This window comes from Octopus bimaculoides, chromosome 2, assembly GCF_046866305.1.
Source record: "Octopus bimaculoides isolate indiv1 chromosome 2, ASM4686630v1, whole genome shotgun sequence".
In the NCBI taxonomy this organism is placed as follows: Eukaryota; Metazoa; Mollusca; class Cephalopoda; order Octopoda; family Octopodidae; genus Octopus; species Octopus bimaculoides.
The window spans coordinates 26,497,729-26,520,688 of NC_142929.1; positions in this window are offsets into that span (position 1 = coordinate 26,497,729).

Genomic DNA, 22,960 nt, shown 5'->3' on the forward strand with positions numbered 1-22,960 from the left:
TATATATATATATATATATATATATATATATATATATATATATATATATATATATATATATATACATATGAATGTGTGTTTTTTCAGTGTTTGCAAATAACACGGAAAAGATAAATAAATAGTTACCAGGGTAGCAGAAATTCACACATGCACCAAGGATGTAACAGCCTATTTAAAAAGTCAGAAACTCCAGGTTTAGGGGAAATTTTTTTGTATAATATAGATAAATAAATAAATGGAGTTAAACGCAAGTGTTATTCAAATCTTTTTACTTCCGACATATGTTTCGAAAAAAAACATGGTATTATTTCAGAAGGAATAAAAGGGCGTAAAACAATGTAATCTTCTCATCAGGGAAAGAAAGAAACCAAGCACATCAATAAGACATTTTAACAGAATGGGATGACTGCGTATATGATGATGGGAAGGCTATGACGTTCTTTTAGAAAACGTTAGTAGATATAACGTCAAGGTAGTTTATAGAAAGAGAAGGAGGAGAAAGAAAGAAATTAGCAGAAAACTAATAGTGGAGAGATGTAGAGCGATAGGTGAATTAGAATAAAGCTTAAAGGCATGGGACTATATATATTTAGTGGAAGTGAAATGTAAGAAAAAAGTCAAAGATCGAATTTTATAGAATGGAAGAAATCACTTATAGGTTCTTATAGATATGCTTAAACAAAACCATTTGGTTAATAATTCCATGTGGTAGGCAGATCAAATCCCCTTACCAGTTTCGTAAAGCTATAGAAAAGAATTTCTCAAGAAATTCAAGATACTATTCGATTATTAATTCACACCGAATCAGGATAGGTTTTTCTAACACAAAAAATCTTTCACAAATCATCTCTTCGCATAATGATAAGTTGTTAAATACAAATCCACTTAATGAAAATACTAACATTGATTTTATTAACACTGACCATTCTTTAAATACTAATAACAGCGGGGTTATTGTTTCTGAAGTTGTCTCCAATCGCATTCGTTTTCTTAGCAGTAATTCTAAGACTAGAAACCTTATTTATCAATGTAAAATTACTTCCGGTTCTGACGTCTTTTATGTATATAGGTAGTTCTTCATCTTAGTTTCTAAAAGAATATCTAATAATCACTCTACGTTTAGGCATATCAATAAACGTAATAATACTGGGCTTAGTAAATTAATCTGGTATGTAAAAGATCATAATAAACAATTTGATTTGGAATGGAATATTGTCTCTATATCTATAACGTATGATAAAGGTAAATCTTTTTGTTCGCTTTGTAACAGTGAAATATGTACTTTATCCTGTTCTCAGAGAATTCCCTTGTAAACACGCTTATAGGACGCGTTTACCGTTGAAGACATTGGCAGAAACATACCTTTAGTTCCTATAAGTGATTTCTACCATTCTATAAAATTCGACCTTTGATTGTCTTCTAACATTTCACTTCCATTAAATATATCTACTTCCATGCCTTTAAGCTTTATTCTAATTCACCTATCGCTCTATATCTCTCCACTATTAGTTTTCTGCTAATTTCTTTCTTTCTCCTCCTTCTCTTTCTATAAACTACCCTGACGTTATATCTACTAAAGGTTTTTTAAGAACTTCATAGCGTTCCCTTCATCATATACGCAGTTATCACATTCTGTTAAAATGTCTTATTGGTGTGTTTGGTTTCTTTCTTTCCCTGATGAAAAGATTGCATTCTTTTACACCATTTTAATCCTTCTGGTATGATACCAATGTTTTCTTCGAAACATATGCCGGAAGTAAAAAGATTTGAATAACACTTGCGTTTAACTCCATTTATATATATATATATATATATATATATATATATATATGCATACATATATATATATATACATATGTATACGAGGGGGTACCCAATCGTAACCGGAAGCATTCTCTGTGGGACAAGCCCATTGTAGTTCAGGCTTCCCTTGCTAGAATCACTTGATGCAACCCTCAGACATCAGTCGGCTAAGTGACATCGTCGAATGAAGTCGTACTGCTACCTGATACGTCTTTGCTTTGCAGTGCTTCTGTGGAAACGGCAGCCGAAACAGTTATCAAGCTTCAAAAGAACGCTGCCGTGAGCAAAACATAAGTTTACAAGTGGTTTTCACGATTTACGAATGCTGACTTGTCACTTGAAGACCAATCACGTTCAGGGTGTTTGTCGACCTCTTGAACGAATGAATACATCACGAAAATTCATTATCTGACCTTGGAGGACCGTCGCCGAACAATTGATGGACTTGTTGGTATGAGTGTTGTATCCTGGAGCTCCTGCCAATGAATCCTGTGTGAAGAATTTCAAATGAAAAGAATTGCAGCAAAATTTGTGCCCTGCTTGATCACGGACGATCAAAGGCAGTCACGACTGAATGTATGTCGTGAACTGAAAGAACAGTTGGAAGTTGATCCGAACCTTTTTCCGAAGGTCATCACTGGTGACGAAAGCTGGTGCTACGGCTTCGACTCAGAAATGAAGCCACAATCAAGTCAATGGAAGCATTCAAGGTCACCACGCCCCTAAAAAGCGCGTCAAGTGAAATCCAATGTCAAGATGTTGCTGAGTTGTTTCATCAATACTAAAGGAATTGTCCACACAGAATTTGCTCCTCCTGGTCAAACCACTAACCAGATATTTTACTTGGCAGTTCTGAAGCCTTTGTGAGACGTGGTGAAACGAAAACGCCCAGACCTGTGGTAAAATGGAGAGCGGTGCTTTCATCATGACAAAGCACCTGTGTACGCCGCCTTTTGGCTTAAAATGGTATGACCTCGCTTACCCACCCTTCTTATTCGCCCGATCTTTCTTCCTATGACTATTTTCTGATCTGCCGAATGAAAAAAGTCCTTAAAGGAAAACGTTTTTCAGATGTGGATAAGGTGAAGAAAAAATGACCGAGGCTTTTAAACGCATCACTTCGCAAGAGTTCCAGGACTGCTTCGAACAGTGGAAAACGTGTCTAGACTGATGCATTATGTCAAATAGAGAATGCATTGAAGGTGATAAAAGTGTAAACATGTAAAACAAAGTAAATGAAATAATATTGCAAAATTGCGGTTTCTTTTCGGAACCCCCTCATATATGTGTACTTCTATGTGAAAAACACATTTGTCTCTATCAGTATATGTACGTGTGTGTGTATGTATGTATGTGTCGATATTTGTATGTATCTGTATATGTTTATATGCTATGCTTTATATACATATATCCAATATATTTATCCGATATCGTTGAATTAACAAGGTAAACTATACCTCTCCCTTGAAAAATATCTTATTTAAATTAAGCAATTTAAACCAGCATAGTCCCAAATGTATGAAATATACTAACCGAGAATCCGTAAAAATTCGAGAATGGAACGCCTAATGGAACACGTAAAAAAGGTCTTTGTCTACATATGAATGCTACCAACAATACAAAAATGGAACAATGTACAGGGTATAATATAATATTATTATGTTTTATACACACACACATACACACACACACACACACACACACACACACACACACACACACATATAAATTATATATATATATGTATATAAGTTATATATATATATATATATATATATATATATATATAAATTCCTATAAATTCAGCTACACACACACACACACACACACACACACATATATATACACACACACAAAACAAGAGAGAAGTTGGAAATAAGGTTAATAAAATTTTATTAACATTCATAAGACTAGTCCTACAATTGTTTCAGTTCATCAATTGCAGCATAAGAATTAATCACATTTAATTTAATTTAACTAAATTAATTTGGTTAATTACCACAAGTGAGAATATCTGCAGAGAAGGATGTACAGAAAAATTTATTATATTTAAAACAAAATTAAAACATAGAAACAGGAAGAATAAAATGTAACACCATAGTTAAAAATATGCACACAAGTATAAAACTAGATATAGTTATAAAAAAAGATATATAGTTAATTATAAATTAATATAAATAATGATAATGCAGACATACTCATGCAAAATGTGAGAAATGGTGATTTGTAAAAAACAATAAACTGTTTATTAAATTGTGGGAGTAGAGAAGTGAAATAATTAAGTATTCAATACACACATATATGCACACAAGCACGTAATACATGTACATACACTCTCACATACACACTCACACGCGTGCACACACATACATACACACACGCACACACATATATACATACATATACATATACAAATAGAAGGCTAAGCAAGATTAATACACTAAATTAATTAATGTAATAAAATTATTAATTGATATGAAGATAAAGTCATAATATATGAAGATTAAGTGAAAATAGAAAGTAGAAGGAATTGTGTTGAAATGAGCTTCCATAGATTCGGATAGAAGAAGAGAAAATCTAGACGCCGAGAACACAACAAAAATATACGATGGATTATTAAACCAAGTTCGGAATGAAAATAAGATACGAGATAATTAATGAATGAAACTAATATCAAATGTACTATTTAAATGTTAATTATACAAATCTAAATATTCATATGTAGTAGTTATCCTGCAAAAACATGTACACGCACTTATATTCGTATATATATAAAATATATATGCACATACGCACAGACACGGAAACATATATACATATTTATGCATACACATGAATACACATACGCGTAGTTACATACCTACACAAATATTGAACATAGAAGAAAAACAAAGTGAAAAATTTATACATACAGTAAAGTAAGTTACTTAATTTATTTAAAATAGGTTCTGTTAATAGTTATGCATATACCAACCCCAAAACAAAATGAAAAATCATACATCTCGTAAATTTTTAATCTATTCATAATAGGTTCTAGTCATGTCTATACCCACCCAAACACACATATACATATATATGTATATCTAAATACATACACAAATGCCCCCCCCACACACACATATATATATATATACATATATATACATGCATACGCATATATATATATATATATACATACATATACATATTTACACATACACAATAACATATATACTCAGCACATGGACATACACACACTAATAGGTAGATGAATATCCACAAATATGACAGTATAGACATATAAAGAAAGTTTAAAACAAAACTATACAAAAACATATAAAGGAAAAAGATATATAGATATTTTAATATAAATAAATAAAAAACATGGGGGATCAAAAGAATATGTACATATGCATATACATACATACACATAGACATACAATTATATGAATAAATACCCATCATATGCATATACACACACATAAACACTAATAGGCGGATGAATATCCATAAATTTAAGAATATAAAGATATGGATAAATAAAACTTTGAGTAAAAATACATAAACGTACATATATAAACATTATATATATATACATATGCCTCTATATATATGTGTGTGTATGTGATAGTGTGAGTGTACATGTATTATGTGCATGTGTGTATATATGTTTATATTGAATACCTAATTATTTCACTTCCCTACTACCATAATTTAATAAACGGCCTATCGTTTTTTACGCGTCACCATTTTACGAATTTTGCATGGGTTATCATTATGTATATTAATTTTGCATGCGTTATCATTATGTATATTAATTTATGACTAACTAAATATTTTTATAACTGTTTCTGTTTTAATAACTCTGTATATATTTTTAACTATAATGGTACTTTTTATTCTTCTTGTTTTTATGTTTTCAATTTGTTTTAAACATAAATTCTTATGTACATCCTTCCCTGATGATATTTTCACTTGTAGTAATTAACCAAATTAATTCAGTTAAGTTAAATTGAATTTGATTATTTTTTATGCGGCAAGTGAGGAATTGAAACAGTTGTAGGTCTGGGCTTGTCAATGTTAATAAACTTTTATCAATCTTATCTCCATCTTCTCTCTTGTTTTGTATAATGAATGTGCCTGCTTTGTTAGGCATTCAACCAGTCTAATGCTGGACATTTTTATCCATCCGAGATCTATATCCTCAATTGGTCTATATATATAGATTCTCTCTCTGTCTCCTCCCCTCTCTCTCTCTCTCTCTCTCTCTCTCTCTCTCTCTCTTCATATATATATACACACACACACACATATATATGTACATATATATATGTATTTATATATATATACATAATTATATATATGTTTATATATGTATGCATGTATATATATATATATATATATATATATATATCGATGTTTTGAAAACAACTTGCACATGAAAGTGCTACCGTCGAACGCTCTGCATACTGGAGGTCAACAAGTCTATGGGGTCATCAGGAGAGAATGCGTGCCGTTTCTAGGCCTACCTCCCGACAGCATCACTAATATGAGACTCCGCTTGCTAGATCAACTTGTTATCAATTAAAGCTCAATATTCTTCTAGCCATTGCTCATCGTCTCTTTTTAACCAAATCCAGTGGCTAACTTTTTCCACTGTAGTTTGACTATCAGTCATGGTGGTATTTACATTACGATAAGCTAGGCCTAACGACAACAACGGTCGCCTTACACTGTGCCCAACGAATCCTCTACATCCGACTTCGATTGGAAAATGTTCCGCTTTTCAGCCTGCGTCTTCACTTTCTTCGAGGAGGTTTACATAACGGTCAGTCTTTCGAACCCGAGCGGCTTTCATGTTATCTTCATGAGGAACTGTTTACTCGACTAGATTCACAACTTTCTTTCACACCATATTAAAATGTCCAGGTTTTTCGTAACTGGGATAGGAAAGAGTCCCTGGTACGCTGGTAAATCTGCAACCACCTCCCAATCGCCGTTCCACTTTTAATTGCTCACAGGAAGTTTCTTCCTCGTCTTGAAACGGATCTGTTGTCCTGAACGCTCGAAGGTAATGAGATCTCTAAATGGTAATTTCAACGGTTTTTTTACTGTTGTTGAGATCAATTTGGTTCTTAATAGCATTGAAGATAACCTTAAAGACAAGTTGTGTCTCCATGTATACCTATTCAATGCTAGTGAACAGCTGGAAAGAATATGTTTCAGTGTTCCAACCTTTCCGCATGCATTTGCATATACCATTCTCTGAAACGTTCCATCTTACTAGATTTGCAGGTGAGGGCAAGGCATCATATAATGAACGAAACAGAAAACTTAGCCGAGATGTGGTCCACCTCTATATCTCATTCCAACATGTTCCTCCCATCTCGTCATCTGTCCTTGTTGAGTGCATTGGATCAAATGAAGCTCTCTTCTCTCTGCTTCCCTTGTTTTGTTGCTGTTGCTAACAACAGATCATACTTGCAAACGGCCTGAACTAATCTGCGCCCAAGACCAAGTCTCTTCCGATGATTTTACGTAGCACCCACCATATTTCGGTGTGTAAGAGAAGCCAGAATGTTATCAGTCTTTGCTTCTGCTTTCCACTTCCTGACTGTTTTCACATCTGGTGGATTACGCCTGATTTCCATGACCTTCGACTCTCTCAGCATCATCACCGTTCGTACCTTCCCTACTTTATAAATTTCGATTAATTACGATAAAGAGCTGAACTTTTCAATATCCGAGGTAGACCTAGCCACTGTCTAATGAACACATTACATAACTCGTGCTACCTTGTATATTAAAAGTGGTCACGAAAGTCGCGGATACAAGCTGGTAACTTTGAGTTATCAATCGCTTGTAACAATCGCTAGCAATAAGCTCGCCTTGTTTCATAATTTCCATCCCGCGACTCCTGTCTGACAATTTTCCAGCGTATACTCGTCCCAAGCTTTTGACGGCTTCTTCCTTTACTGTTGGAATGCCTTCTTCAGCTATTTGAAACCGAACTCTTTTTGCACTCCCTTAATAAATGTCAGACTACGCATCCTTGCATCCTTGACCACTTCATCATTGACCACTTCACATCCTTGCATCCTTGACCGCATCCTTGACCACTTCACAAGATCGTCTAGTCTTAAGAGAGTACTTTGCATTATTTGCTTGTCTGTTGATAGAAGTGTCACGTAATCGATGACGGCCTTCTTAGGCGATTGTACATGGGCGATTTGTTCCGAAAAATTCACGGCCTTCAAAATCATCTCCGTGTCTAAGATAAACCACGTGTCAGATGTTGTGTAACAAACAGCAATGCCAAACTCCAATCGGTGCCAATCTGTTGTAAAATATCCTGCTGTAAACCTCATCTCGAAACTGACATAATATTTCTTCATTAATTTGGTTACTTTGCTTGGAATGTGGAAGTGGTCCATGATTCTCAGTAATTCATGTGACACTGAGCCAGATGCATTAGCTAGGCCAAGTCGTACTACGTTCAGACTTGTCTTGTTCTGTTTGGCATCCTGGATCACTTTTCAAATCGAAAAACAATGTTCTATGCATCCAGGGACTCCAGTGATTCTGGCCTTTTGAACAAATTCATCAACATATCCATTACTCTGTAAATATGTCACCGTTCTCCTTGAGCGAATTCCTATAAAGATCTTGCCTTCCACGTTCAATAAGGATATCGGCCTAAACTGTTTTATAGTCTTTGCATTGGCAGTGATTGATGAGCTAGGTTTAATGAAATCATAATGGATCACACCTACGCCACACCACCAAACACACACCATCAGCTTCTTTTGATGAATTTTGCTTTTTGGACTGTGTTTTTGTGGCTCGTCTTTTTCCAACCATTGTGCTGAACGTTTACGGTTGTTGTATTGGATCCATTTCTCATCACATTACAATCCGATTCAAAAAGGATTCATATTTGTGACGAAAAAGTAGCATAATGCAAGCTTCCAAATGTTGCTGTTTCTGATTTTCATTGAGTTCATGTGGAACCCACTTATCCAACTTTTTCACTTTACCGATTTGAACTAGGTGAGTCAATATTGTTTACTTGCTAACACCAAACAACAGCGATAATCCACGGGCACTTTGAGATGGATCTCACTCGACGGTGGCTTTCAGTTCGTCATTATCAACCTTTGTTTCTAGTCGACCGCGTTGCTCATTTGTAAGGTCAAAGTTACCAGAACGAAATTTTGCAAACCAATTTGATACTGTCTGCTGTGTAATAACATTAGAACGAAATACTCCATTAGTATTCCGAGCTGTCTGTGATACTGTATTTCCAAGAAAGAACTCATAATTCAAAACTGTACGAATTTACGACTTATCTATCTCTAAACAAAATTAGCAAAAAACTATTTATAAATACTTTATAAAGCACGAAATGAGTTAGAATAAAGAAATAGAGTATCAGCTTTCTAACAAAAAATAAAAACTGTCAAAATATAATAATGGCGCAAAATGAACTGATGTCAAAATACCATATACCTTACTACAAATTTCATACTTGACGACCTAATAAATAGGGAAGTAGATTATCCATCAGCGATCTTGTGGGTAGCAATGTTGATGGTTGAGAAAATTTAATTGTTGCTACCACGCTAGCTAGGCACATTGGTACGTGGAATTTCGAAACTATTGGTCGGTAGTTGTAGAAATTTAGGTTTTCATGGAATAGATAACAAATATACTCAATTACTGAGCGTAAAGCAGACAACGCACAAACCGAGGCAATCAAATGACTGTGGAAGACGTTAAATAACTTAAGCGTGGAGGGCCTTTAATTTACTAAATATATAATGAGGACGAAACTAGGTTGTATTGGCGGTCGCTACATTAGAATATTTGAGCTTTTACAAGGCAACATCCACACCTATTCGTAAATTAAAGCATTGGGTTACACGAACGCAAAGTGTATGTACATTTCAAATATAGTGAGAGTGGTAAGCATGTTCTCGAGGTTTGAAAAGCATAATAGACCAATACCGTGATTTATTACTATTATAAGAAATCACGCTTCAGCTTCTACATCTGTATTGATTTTTTTCTCTGGGTTCTCATTCCTGCATTGTGTAAATGTACTAATGTCCTCAAACGTTCACCAGATGAGGTGACAGTGATAGTAACTTTTAACAACACAGTTGCTCACCGAGATAACAGTGTCTTGTCCGTAATAATGGTAAAAAATATAGTGCAGGGTCTAACCATCTAACGTTAACTCCACGCAAAGCAGTGACCTGGCAGAATGGTTAGCACGCCGGGTAAAATTCTTAGCAGCATTTGTCCATCTTTACATTCTGAGTTTAAATTCCGTCAAGGTTGACATTACCTTTCATCGTTTCGGGTTCGATAGTTGAACACTGGAGTTGATGTAATCGACTCTACTACTCCCCTGAAATTGCTGGCCTTGTGCCAAAATTTGAGACCAATATTAACCCCATGCTTCAACTCATTGAGTAAGTTATAATTGCAGCCTTTAAGAGATTATTCTGTTGACGAAAATATCCAGAGTAATTCCTTCTAGTGTTAAAACACTATCTTTACTCTTTTCCTGTCTAGTGTACCACTTGTGATCACAGGACTGATTTATTTTATACGTTTTTCCAATTGTTTTTCAACTATCAGATTGACATGGCACATATGAAAGGAAAACTTTATATCACTTAAGATGTGTGGAACAAGGGCTGACAAAAAGTCTGAAAATAAGCATGGACGTTTAGGACAAACTTATTAAAATGCTTTGGATAGGCAAAGGGTTAAGACAGACAAAGAACTTTCAGTAACATTAAGAACTACAACGCTATATCTGCAATATTGAATTTAGCAGCTTCATGGAAAGTTTGTTTTTATATAGACAGGAGTACCATAAGATTTTGCTTCATTTTTACAAGCTGCAACATCTTATATCTTTCAAGAAGACTTTTGTCATAACTCCAATTAATTTTGAATTACTCAGAGAAGATATGTTGTCTAGATGAATTACAAAATTTTCTGTAAAGTACACGTGTGTGTGTGTGTGTCTGTGTATGCGTGTGTGTGTGTGTGTCTGTGTATGCGTGTGTGTGTGTGTGTGTGTGTACGTGTGTGATACCTGTAGAAAGAGACAGATAAAGAGAGTCACAGAGTTGCTTCTAATAAATTGTTTCTAAACATAGGATAATGAAACATGAGTATAGAATAAAACCTTCGCTTAGGTAAATAATTGTCTCTTCCTCCTCACCCCCCCCCTTTTGTTTACTCCCTCTCAATGTCTAACACACACACACACACACACACACACACACACACACACACACACACACACACACGCACACAGACTCAGTACTCAGACATATGTAACTGTATGCCATGAAAAATAATCTTTTTGAAAAAACTTTCTGAGTATATTTTTTCGGTGTGTTCTTTCTGCATTATCAAAAATTAGGTTTCTTACAATTAATACCCTCATGGTAAATTTTAATTATGATTTAACTAGCGTCAAGTATCGAAATTTGTTACAAACTGATTCAATAACTTAATACCTAAGATAAAGCATTGTTAATACGATTATAATTTTTGTTCTATTCACGTGCATGTATATGTAAGTCTCCCCTCTCCACGTCACTGACGTTGTCTGCGAAAATATAAGTCTGATATTGCCTGACATCAGTGTCGTCGAGATATTGCTCTCAGAAGGTGGAACCAGATCAGATATCGCAAAGTATCCCATTCTTTGGGCATTTCAACAGCTTACGCCGACAAAATTTTGTTCACAAAGCTTGGATATAGACAAAACGGAAAAACATTTATACAAGATGCTGCAGGACTTCATGATTGCAAAGTTGATTTCTTAGTGACACAGACTGAGTAAAAAAAAATACATAGAAGAGAGTATTACATAAAACGTAGACTATCAAAATGGGAGAATATGGTACTTGTCTCAAAAATTCAGAATCAATCGTTTGATAAACTCAAAATATAAGGCTTATCTTTATTGGATTCTTGTTTTGATGGCAAAGTTGTGAATATATATATTGTATTAAACATATTTTGTCAAATTTGTTTATTTGCTAATGTTGTTTTATCCACAGGTCGAATACACTATTTTCAAAGGTGACCCGGCCATGATCACTCCATCTTTTGTTTTAATTATTGTCCATCCAGCACTATAATAGCCATTGTAGCATTCTACTTTAAGAGTAAAATGTGATTTGAAGGACATTTGGTGATTATTTCTCGCAATATCAGCGTCTATGTAGAGGCTTCCAAATTTACTTGTCATGAACTTTGATGGAAGGCTTTGTGGTCTGTTTTGGAAGCTAAGATTATATGGTTATTTTATTTATAACGTCAGATTTCCTTATGCTTGCTAACTGAAAAATATTACTAAGGGAAAGAATACATGAAAAATATATCAGAAATGGAATATAACAGTAAAAGTTAACCAGATGTAATATGAAAGTTAACCAGATGTAATATATAGGATGCAATATCATATCAGATATTTTAGATGATATATCAGTATCATAATACACTTTATCAATATATCTCAATTATATAAGACTATACTAAACATTCATTTTATAGGATTTTTCCTGTTTAAACTAAAAACATCAAGCTATATATGATAAGAATGAAATTGGAAATGGCGGAGATAAGTGATTTTAGTTATGAGTTTAGTTATGAGTAGTATCCATTTTTCCTCATGTATTTATGAGTGAATTTGAGCGTAAATTTGTAAATTAACGGTATACCGATCAAACTTATATCCAGATTTCAAGAAAGAGAGCTAATATTCAATTATTTCACATAGTTCTTGATCTTTCGCCATTACAGTGATCTATTAAATAGTAACTAAACATATCCAGTTAAAAGGAGAGAGAAGTGGGAGTGTTGAAATTCACACAGCGTAAATGAGCTAAAATTTACAACTGCTGAGATAAGAAACGAAGTAGCAATGTCGATTCTCGCAAATTTATCTCTTACTCAGTGGCACAGGTCATATTATAAGTATGGAAATGCTATCAAAATATAAAGCAAGAAAGTTTTGGGAATCATATAAGAAAGCGTTTTTGTTAAATTTAATATTATTTTAATGTGATAACTTTCCAAAGAAACTGAAAGTCATTTATGTGAGTTGTTTTAAACATATTTGTTGAATATAAGTTATGACGTCAAACGTTCATATGAGTTTATTGATGTTAGAAAAGTACGTGATTATGTTGAATTAACCAACAATTACCCCTATCAGTTAAAAGATTAATCACTTTGATTAAATATCGTAAAATAGGTTTTCATTTATTTAACAAAGCTTTCGTAGTGTTACATACTTTACTGAAATTAAGATAAGACGACCCAGTCCGTTTGTGAGTCAATGAGAAAGCCTGTACAAGTTTGACCTTAAAAAGAAGGAAGTTCACATTGCAGAATGTAGTCACAGATATGCAAAATGATGAGACATTCACGACTATAATGCCTGTTATCATAGATCTGCTTGATCAGAACAAAACTAGGGTTAAACAGCAAGAATAACCTACACTGTAATTCATAAATAGGCTTTTCTCTAAGCAAAAAAACAAAAAACAAAAAAACTCACGATGAAAAGCCACCTGAATATGCCATGCAAAAGGAATACTTTATTGTCACAACAGTCTTTACAGCTATACATTCCATTATCGACAAATATCCTGACACTAATAACGTACTTCAGGCCATTATTGCAATATCACGAAAGAAAGCTAACCCAACCATAGATATAAGGCAAACATAGAAACACACACACACTCACACACGCTAAAAACATTAGCAGAATAAAAAAAAAACCTGCAGTATTCTGCATCTGATGCGCATCCCAAAATTTAAATGTAAAAGAATAATGAGCCCCTTGCTTGCCTGAATCCACTGTACAGGATAAAAATTGTGAAAGGGAAAAATGCAGCATGTTCTGAAAACTACAGCTCCTCATACTTCATGTCATTGCATGTCGGAGTTCGAAATGTGGTTCTCGAGCAGGCATCGCTGGATTACGCTTAGTGCTTCGATCGACTACTTATGCATTTAGTAAAACACTACGAGAAAAAAAAAAAGATATTCTTCATCAGCAAAATGTAATACTATTTCGCGCAGTGGGTAAATGTTTCGAGCAAGACACTTTGTCAGAGTGAGTGAGAGAGAGAGAGGGAGACAGAGAGAGAGGGGAGAAAGAGATAGAGAGAGAGAGGGGGGGAGGGAGTGAGCGAGAGAGAGAGAGAGAGAGAGAGAGACTGACAGACAGACAGACAGATATGAAATATCAATTGAAGTTTAAGGGTAAATAATATACTTTCCTGTCATATCGGCTGATTACAGCTGAACTGAGTAATAGAACAACACTAACTGTAACGATGGTTCAGACTTAAGTTTTGAAGAAGAGGAAGTTTAACTGATTGAACTATTCACAACATATTAATACAGTAATCCCTCGCCATGTCGTGGTTCACCTATCGCGGTTTATTATTTAAGCTTACGTCGATTCCTCCGTGGTGTTGTTTTGCATTTATAATAAAATGAATATATACAAATTATAAAAATAATTTTAAAAATATACAGTATATGGCGTGGGTGTGGTTCGAACGTAACACTTGCGTTAGTCGAGGGACTACGATAGTGTCTATGTTAACGACACGGTAACGTTATAGGATCGAGTCAGTTCTGACGAGGACTGACGCCATGCTAAATACTGTAAATAGGTTAATATCTTTTTAATGCTTCAAACATACAAACAGATAAGCTAAGTCCAAATATGTTGTAAAACAGATATTATTTGGTGACTAGTCTGTTTTCCTCATTAAGTATGAGAGATATCTCCGAGTGTATCAACCTGATTTTGAATTTGAAGCAGATCCTAAATAACTTCGACATTAGCCTTTAGAACAAAAAGGTAAATATAATAACCACCAAAGGAGCCTCTACATGATTACTTGATCAATTTGAAACACCACTGAAATTTCTCTCAAATCACACTCTGCTATATAAGATAAAGAAAGTAAACGTTAGATAAAGTAATTCTGCACACCATCAAAAATATGAAGTGATTACAGTTTGAATGCTTTTGATTATTTGTCTGCTGGAACAGAAAGTTTAATAGGACAAAACAGCAACAGCAAAAGTAAAAAGCAAAATTTTACTAATATGGCTAAGGGTAAGATAATCACTGCCAAGTTTTTTTCATACTAAATACAAATAAGGCATGGTCTCATTATAAGTAATATAGTGAAATGAAAACTGATTCACTGAAATTCTTCACATAGTTAATAAACGATCATCCTTTTAGAGTGTCTTGAAGTCTGAAAACAACAAGCAAAAGAAAATATCTAAAACAATCAATTAATTGAAAGTTTTTGAAAAAACATAGAAAACGCGTAATAGTAGTGGATCTGGTCTTTATAACTAACTGTTGAAAGCAACTGAGCACCCCAACGAAGCATGTTCTACGCATACTGCATTTTTTATATCTTCCAAAAATTAATTTAATTAATTGATTTTATTGCAGTTATGTCACTGATTGTTATTTTTAGATTTTAAAAATTCTTAGAGGAAAATTTTATCTATCAATTGCATAGATAATCTCCGTTAATCAAAGCTTTCCACTTACTATATTACAAATGTCTTTTCTGAGCTGCACATTTGTTGTAAAAAAATTAAAATTCATTAAAACTACTAAACATTTCTGTTGGGCCTCTTCTAAAATATAGAAGTTTTGAGAAGTTCTGATCTTCGAAAAGATTAAAACAACTCAAATATGCAGTGAAGAAAATAGAAATGTTATTCATTACTGTTTATTAAATATCTTTCATCTGTAATTACTGACTGTATTTTTAGTCAAACATCCTACGGTTAGGCCAACAGAAATAGAAATATAAGACAGAGTTTTGAATGTAAGCAACTGTTGCTTTATTTCATTTTGTATATTCACTGTAAAGCTAAGAATTTATAACTGTAATTTTATTTAAATCTTATAAATCATAATTTCTATTTTTTGAGATGATAATTAAACACAGTTTGAACATTGCATCACGATCCTAATTCTTTTCATATTGGTAGCAACAATAGGCCCATTCACTGTGTTCTTGACAAAAATCAAAACTGAAATTTCAGTAGTAAAATGCTCAGCGACAATGTACTTAAACAGAGCAAACGTGACACTATGAAAATAAGTAATATAATAGCATTTCCGCGACAATAGAGTAACGATTTCATATATTTGCAAGATGTCAGTAGATGTCGGCAGATGTCAGCAATATTTCAGGAAGATGTCAAGTTGTCAGTAAGATGTCATAAATTTGTTGGAGTGGGAGAGAAGGAAAAATAACAGATTGAGTAATTTTAGATCAAACACCAACACGATTCAATAGGATAAGTCCAACAAAACCAGAACTAAAGAAATAGATGAAGGTTAGTATACATAACTCTACAGAAGAACTAAAGGCCCAGAAAAAAGCAGTTAATATTCAGTAACCTTTTGATTTTCAACAAGTGCACACATAGATGCACATTCATCAGACACACACACGCACCCCTACACACATTTCTAACATTAAAACACTCTCAAATGAGAGTAACATTGATGCTGGATCACGCTTCAAAGTATAACTATCCTACGTGTATGCAACGAATATGCGCTGTATTTGTTATCAGTTATTATAAAAACATTTGCATTTATTAAATATTAGTATTTATTTCATTACTTTGTATAATCACAAGGTGGCAAGTTGGTGGAATCGTTAGCTCGTCGCGAAAAATGCTTTGCGTCTCCTGTTCTTACTCTTACCTATTTGAGTTCAAATCCCGTCGCATTCAACTTTGCCTTTCATCTCTCCAAGGTTGATAAAATTAAGTACCAGTGAAATATTGTGTGTGATGGTATCGACTAACATCGTCTATTAAAAAAATCCCGTTTTGAACCCAAATCAGAAACGATTATCTTGCATAAATATCATTAAATATGATAAAAACAGTTCAATTGTAATTTTAATTATGTAATATTATCAGACATTACTCATCCTGGTTAATGTATATTGCTTTCATTACCCGCTATATGATGACTAACATTCACACACACACACACACACACACACACACACACACACACACACACACACACACACACACACACACACACACATATATATATATATATATATATATACATACATACAGAAAGAGAGAGAGAGAGCTGAGTGTGTGGTAATCTGCCAGGATGCATAAGTTAGCACACGATTAGTGTTCGATATTCGAAGTACGTTCAATTCTCAAGGCCGTTTTACACACACATTGAATAGAATGACATAAACATGGGTCAGGCTATAACGAGGCAACAAGAGCCACTCACTCTGTTATTATTTCTGCTTCATTTGAGCATAACAAATTATAAAAGTGTAGAAAGTATTTGATTAAATACATATATTAAATGAGTTTATTCCAAGACAGATAAGAATCGTAAATAGAAGGAGGTAAATCGCCGCTTTCTAGAGAGCCTTCTTTAATTCTCTCTCTCTCTCTCTTCCTGCCTCACAGTGACCGATAACTAGTGATGAGATCACAAAATTCGGAAGAAAAAACACGTACATACATATATACATACATACACATGTGTCTGTAGATGTGTGCTTGCGTATTTTCATATAATGCATTATATACGTTCATATCTATCTGCATGTATGTATGTATGTATGTATATATATATATATATATATATATATATATATATATATATATATATATATATATATATATGTACATATCTATATCTATATTTATATATACATAGATACATACATACATACATATATATATATATATATATATATATATATATATATATATATATATATATATATATATATGAGAAATGAAAAAAATGCATAGTAGATAAACAAAGACAGATGAAAAACGAATGTGTATATAACTGGACGGGGGCCAGACACTGAGGGTGCCTCATTTTTCATCAGTTATAAATCAAATAGTAATTCTCAGTTTGGCACCATTAATGATAAGACCGAGGACGTACCATATTGGCGCTGCCTGCGAAAGTTGCAGAGAGTGTAAGGTCGTAAGCAAACAAAACCTAAAAATGTAATCTAAGACCATGGACAAAGATGAAATAATTAGGAAACGAGTAAAATACGGCCTTGGGGCCCAAAAGAAAAGAATGGTGGGTAACGCTTATAAGAAATCCTGAAGGATAAGAAAAAGACAGCAAATAGCAACACAGCGAAATATTCTTTGTAACCGGACAGCTGGGCGTAAAAAAGGAAGGGAATGAAGGGAAGCTGGCCACGGGCAGGGGTCACGATCAGGTAGATGAGAAAGGAGAGAGAGTGCGACGGAGAGAAAATAAGGGAAGAAATGGAGGGGGAAAGAGGAAGGAGAAAGGCTACAAATACAACTGAGAGAGCGAGAGTTCCCCCACCGATTTGTTTCTTTATTTTCTCTTTAACACGCTTTCTCTCCCTTTTCCTCCACCTGCTGTTAAACACAAGACCCATGGCCAGCTTCCCTTCATTCACTTCCATTTTTTCATCAGTTGCTCAGCAAATTTAATTCGTCCTTAGTCGAAAGACACCTGTTGTTATGTCCTGTTATTATTTTTATTGTATTTGTGTAACATTGTTCGTTTTTTTCCGTCCTTGTTTTTGTATACGTTCGCTGCTTTCTTCCAAGGAATCTAATGCTCTTAGCTTAGTTTTTCCTTGGGTCTGGCCAGATTGGAGCAATTTCGAGAATAACCAACCGAAATTGCGAGGATAATCTGGATCTCGACTAATGAAAGAAAACTCCGAATGACCTGTCTTTATTTTCTTTGTATCGTCTAACTGGATGTTTTATAATACCTAACTGTCTGGATGTTTTGCGTTCTTGTCCCATTTTGTATTATATATATATATATATATATATATATATATATATATATATACATATAGCGGCGTACGTACACTTTCTCTCTCTCTCTCTCTCTCTCTCTCTCTCTCTCTCTCTATATATATATATATATATATATATATATATATATATATATATATATAATAATAATAATAATATAGATTTAATCAAAAGATTAAATGTGGTACTTAAAATGTTTGAGGCACCAGAATTTGGTAGGGTAAAAAACCAAAAACAAAATCAAGAGATTTGGTGAATAAAATTTGAAGATAAGCAAAAAAAATTCAATAGGTTATAGCAGTACGTACGTTTCGTACAAGCTCCATTTATTCATGTAGTGAGAACGCCACAGAATGTACAATGAAAACGTACTCCTCAGCTGCATATGAAAATACGCTTGCGCACTGCAAGCAAATTGCATATATATACATATGCATTCCTTCACCTCAGATATCACTACTATTACTCTGTCTGAAATGCTTTCAGCAAATCGCTTACAGCTTCAGTTCCATTTCTTCCCACCTCGTATCCGAGCTATACGCAAAATTTGCAATATATAATGCGTAGGTGAAATTGAAAATCGTTTAAGATAGAGCTTCCACAAACATCCCTGATCATATTTCAGTGTTCAGAATGTCTGAACATCAATGATCCTCTAGTTGATGTTTTTAATGGATTAAAATGATGGTTATTTGCGTAATCTTATCACATTCTTATCTCTTCTCTACCTCTTCCAACTTCTCACATCCGAGACCGTTTGGATCCGTATAGATTTGCGCATATTGACACAAATCTCCACCTCCTTCATCTGTACCCCTTCTGTCTTCCTTCCCTATTGCAGTAATATTTACCGCCTTACGCTGACTGTCTATTCACAAATATCCTTCTACCCCAGCTACCAAACCCCGTCTTTCTCTTTCCTTACTCATATTTGCTCATACATGCTTTTTAAAAGCACGACTAGTTTTAAGTCTTTAGAAAATTTGTACTCGTTTCAACGCACATTTCTCGTTCCCTGATTCTACGTATCATCGTTTCTTCACTACCAAAATAATATACCAAAATTTTTTTCGTTTTTGTTAGTGTTAATGTATTTATGCATGTTGATATGCACGCGCGCACACACACTCGCAGTCCCTTCGACGTTAAATATCTATTTCATTCATCGCTAAACTTCTCTCTACATTTCATTTTATGACTCTCGATAGATATCCTTTCACCAACATTTCGCCTCTCGCTTGTTTATTTCCTCTTAATCCTAACGTATATATTCTTAGTATTACTTTAAAATTTTAAAAACACTTTTCTCTCTCAGTCAAAGTGCTTGACCCAAACTGTTAGCATTTTCTTCTTCCCAAAACATATGTGCTTATTTAAATCTACGGTCTTCACTAAAGAATTTTTGAAGTACACCAGTTTTCTCGTACATTGCTTAGTTTTTAATAATTACGACAGTAGATTGTAAAAAAGCTGAAATATATTGAGTTATTGCCATTTTAGTTCTGTGTTCAAATGCCCCCAAGGTCGATTTTGCCTTCCATCTTTCTGGAATCGATAAAATAAAGTACTGAAGTGAATATAATGGACCATATCCCTTCTCTAAATCCGAGACTTTCTACCTGTATAAGCTATAAATATTCGCTTTCAGAAGGCCTTCCAATAATGTAACATGAATGACAGCTGAATAGAATTCATGAAATGAATGAGGTTGTAGAGAATATAAAAATAGCTGGGCAATATTATTGGAGACACAATCAAGGAAACTTCAGCCATCACTGGATTTAATATCACTATTACATGGTCCTAGGGTACCTTTTTGGGTACCACATTGTTACTAATATTCAGACCACGTTTCCAGCTCGAAGGTATCCAGTTTCTTGTCATACCGCTTCCTTCAGTAGAAGCACATCAATCATAATTTCGTACTCCTTTTTCCCCTTACCAGTCTTGGAGACCTTGCATAAGGCCATGGAATCTACTCTTCCTTCTCTGAATAAGCCATAAACAATGGAAAAGAAATAAAGAAAGCTGCTTAAGATACAATGAATTACAGAAGCATTGTAAATGTCCAATTTTTAATAAAACTGAAATGTTCTAAGAAAAGAAGAATGTTAGAAATGGCGGCAATATTGTCGAGATATTTTATATGGAAACTAATAATCATTCTTAATGGAAATCGTTTTGTCTTTGTCAAACTAAAACGTTAAGAAAAGGTTTTAAGACACTGATGTCTGTTTGTCGGATTATTTCTTTTTATCTTAAAATATAAACTCATTTCGGAAAGAAATATATGAATGAGACATTATGTTGTAAATGTATATGGGGTACATTCTTCTATAATTAATAGCGTTACTATTTTGTGACACATTTCATTTAATGCGCAATAGTTTCTCTTTTTCTCTTTTATTCCTACATATTACCAATTAAATTAATATTGTGTTCTATATTCAACAATATCAATAACTTGCATACCAGTATTTCCATTTTCCGGCCATTTTCAAAACTATTTGCTATTGAAGCACACATAGATAATGTTAATGAGAAATCTAATAACAGTTTGAGATACCGAGAGTCTTTCGGTCCGGAGGCTAGTCTAATCATTCCAAAACCAATAATTATCCTGTAGTTTTCGCCTGCGCTGAGTTACGTGTAAAGTTTGTTGCTTATGCAGATTATTGTCTTTTCCACAGGGGTTGTTTGCTTTGTTGCAAACTATTAAGAAATCTTAATTAGAATTGTATTATATTTAAATAGGAAAGGGTTACTGTACTTATAGAATTTTAGTATTAAACCAAAGAGATCTGATCCGAAGGATTTTTGGTCCACGCATCCGTTATATTAATGTTATAGGAGGCTTTCTAGTGCAGATGTTTAAGTCGGTTCTCAGGCTGTTGTAGATTTTTAACTTTCCATTTTCAAATCGCTCAAATGTTTCGCATTACAATTTGGTAAGATTCCTGGTATGTCAAATAGTTTCGAGAATATTATGCTAGAAAAACAGAACAAAAAAACATAGTTATTGCAAAGATTTTGCCGGAGCAAGAATTCCGATCTAGCTATTTCATCTGATGCTAGTATGGTACAGTAAGTTGGTACGGAGGTAAGTAACCCTGTAGGATTATTTATTTCAATCATACACCGAAATTTACTATGATCTTCGACATATAGAGTGACAATAGGTGAGGAATATGCATTATCACTCTATTCCTTTTTCAGGCTTGAAGATAATACAAGTTGAACTGCAAACTTCATTGATATTTACGGAAATTTAACCTTAAACTTAATAAACCATTTAATATACCGTATTTAAAACATCCTTAAATCAACATAACCTCGTACCACATGCCTGCTGTATTTAAAACTCTTAAATAACATCAGTGAAAGTATTTCCAGTTCATTCCTAACTATGAATCTTTTCTTTTGAGCCTAGTACTCATTTTATTGATCTCTTTTGTCGAACCGCTAGTTATTGTGACGTAAACAAACCAACACCGGTTGTCAAGCGTTGGTGGGGGACAAACACTGACACAAACAGGCACACACGCGCATACATAGATATACAAGAGGCTTCTTTCAGTTTCTGCTTACCAAATCTACTCACAAGGCTTTCATCAGTCTGAGACTATAGACATTTGCCCAAACTGCGACCCAGTGGTACTGAATCCGAAACCATGTGGTTGAGAAGCAAGCTCCTTACCATGCAACCGCACCCGCGCCATATCTGTAAATATGTGAGTTGTAGTAAATAAATATATAACAAAAAAAGGAAAATTCACACAATTTATATAATTCTTATATATTTTATAAGATAGAATATTTATATAGTCTTACCGGTTTCGCGTTGCACTAATCACGACTGGGAAATTGGGGAAAATATTGAAATTCCGTAGTATCTTAAGGAGTTTTCAGTCCATGCTGGTTGCGTGAGAGTTTGTTCCTAAATGAACTAGAATATAAATAAGTCTAAGGGCAGGTAATTAGTGATTGTTATTATTTGAGACAGGGGAAGTAATTTCTCTTTTTCGGGAGTACACTATTTGTGGGGTACACTTTTTTTGGACGGTAAATTTATAGCATTTATATCACGAAGTTATAAATTTATGAATCAAAATAATGAAATAAAACATGTACAAAGCTGGTTATACGTTCATGAATTAAAATATTTACAAAATCCAAAACTGGCTGTGTATTTGACGGGAGGCTGCTCCTGATGTGGCGAGTAAATACTTTCTCAAAGCGCTGGTTGTTAAAACATCTT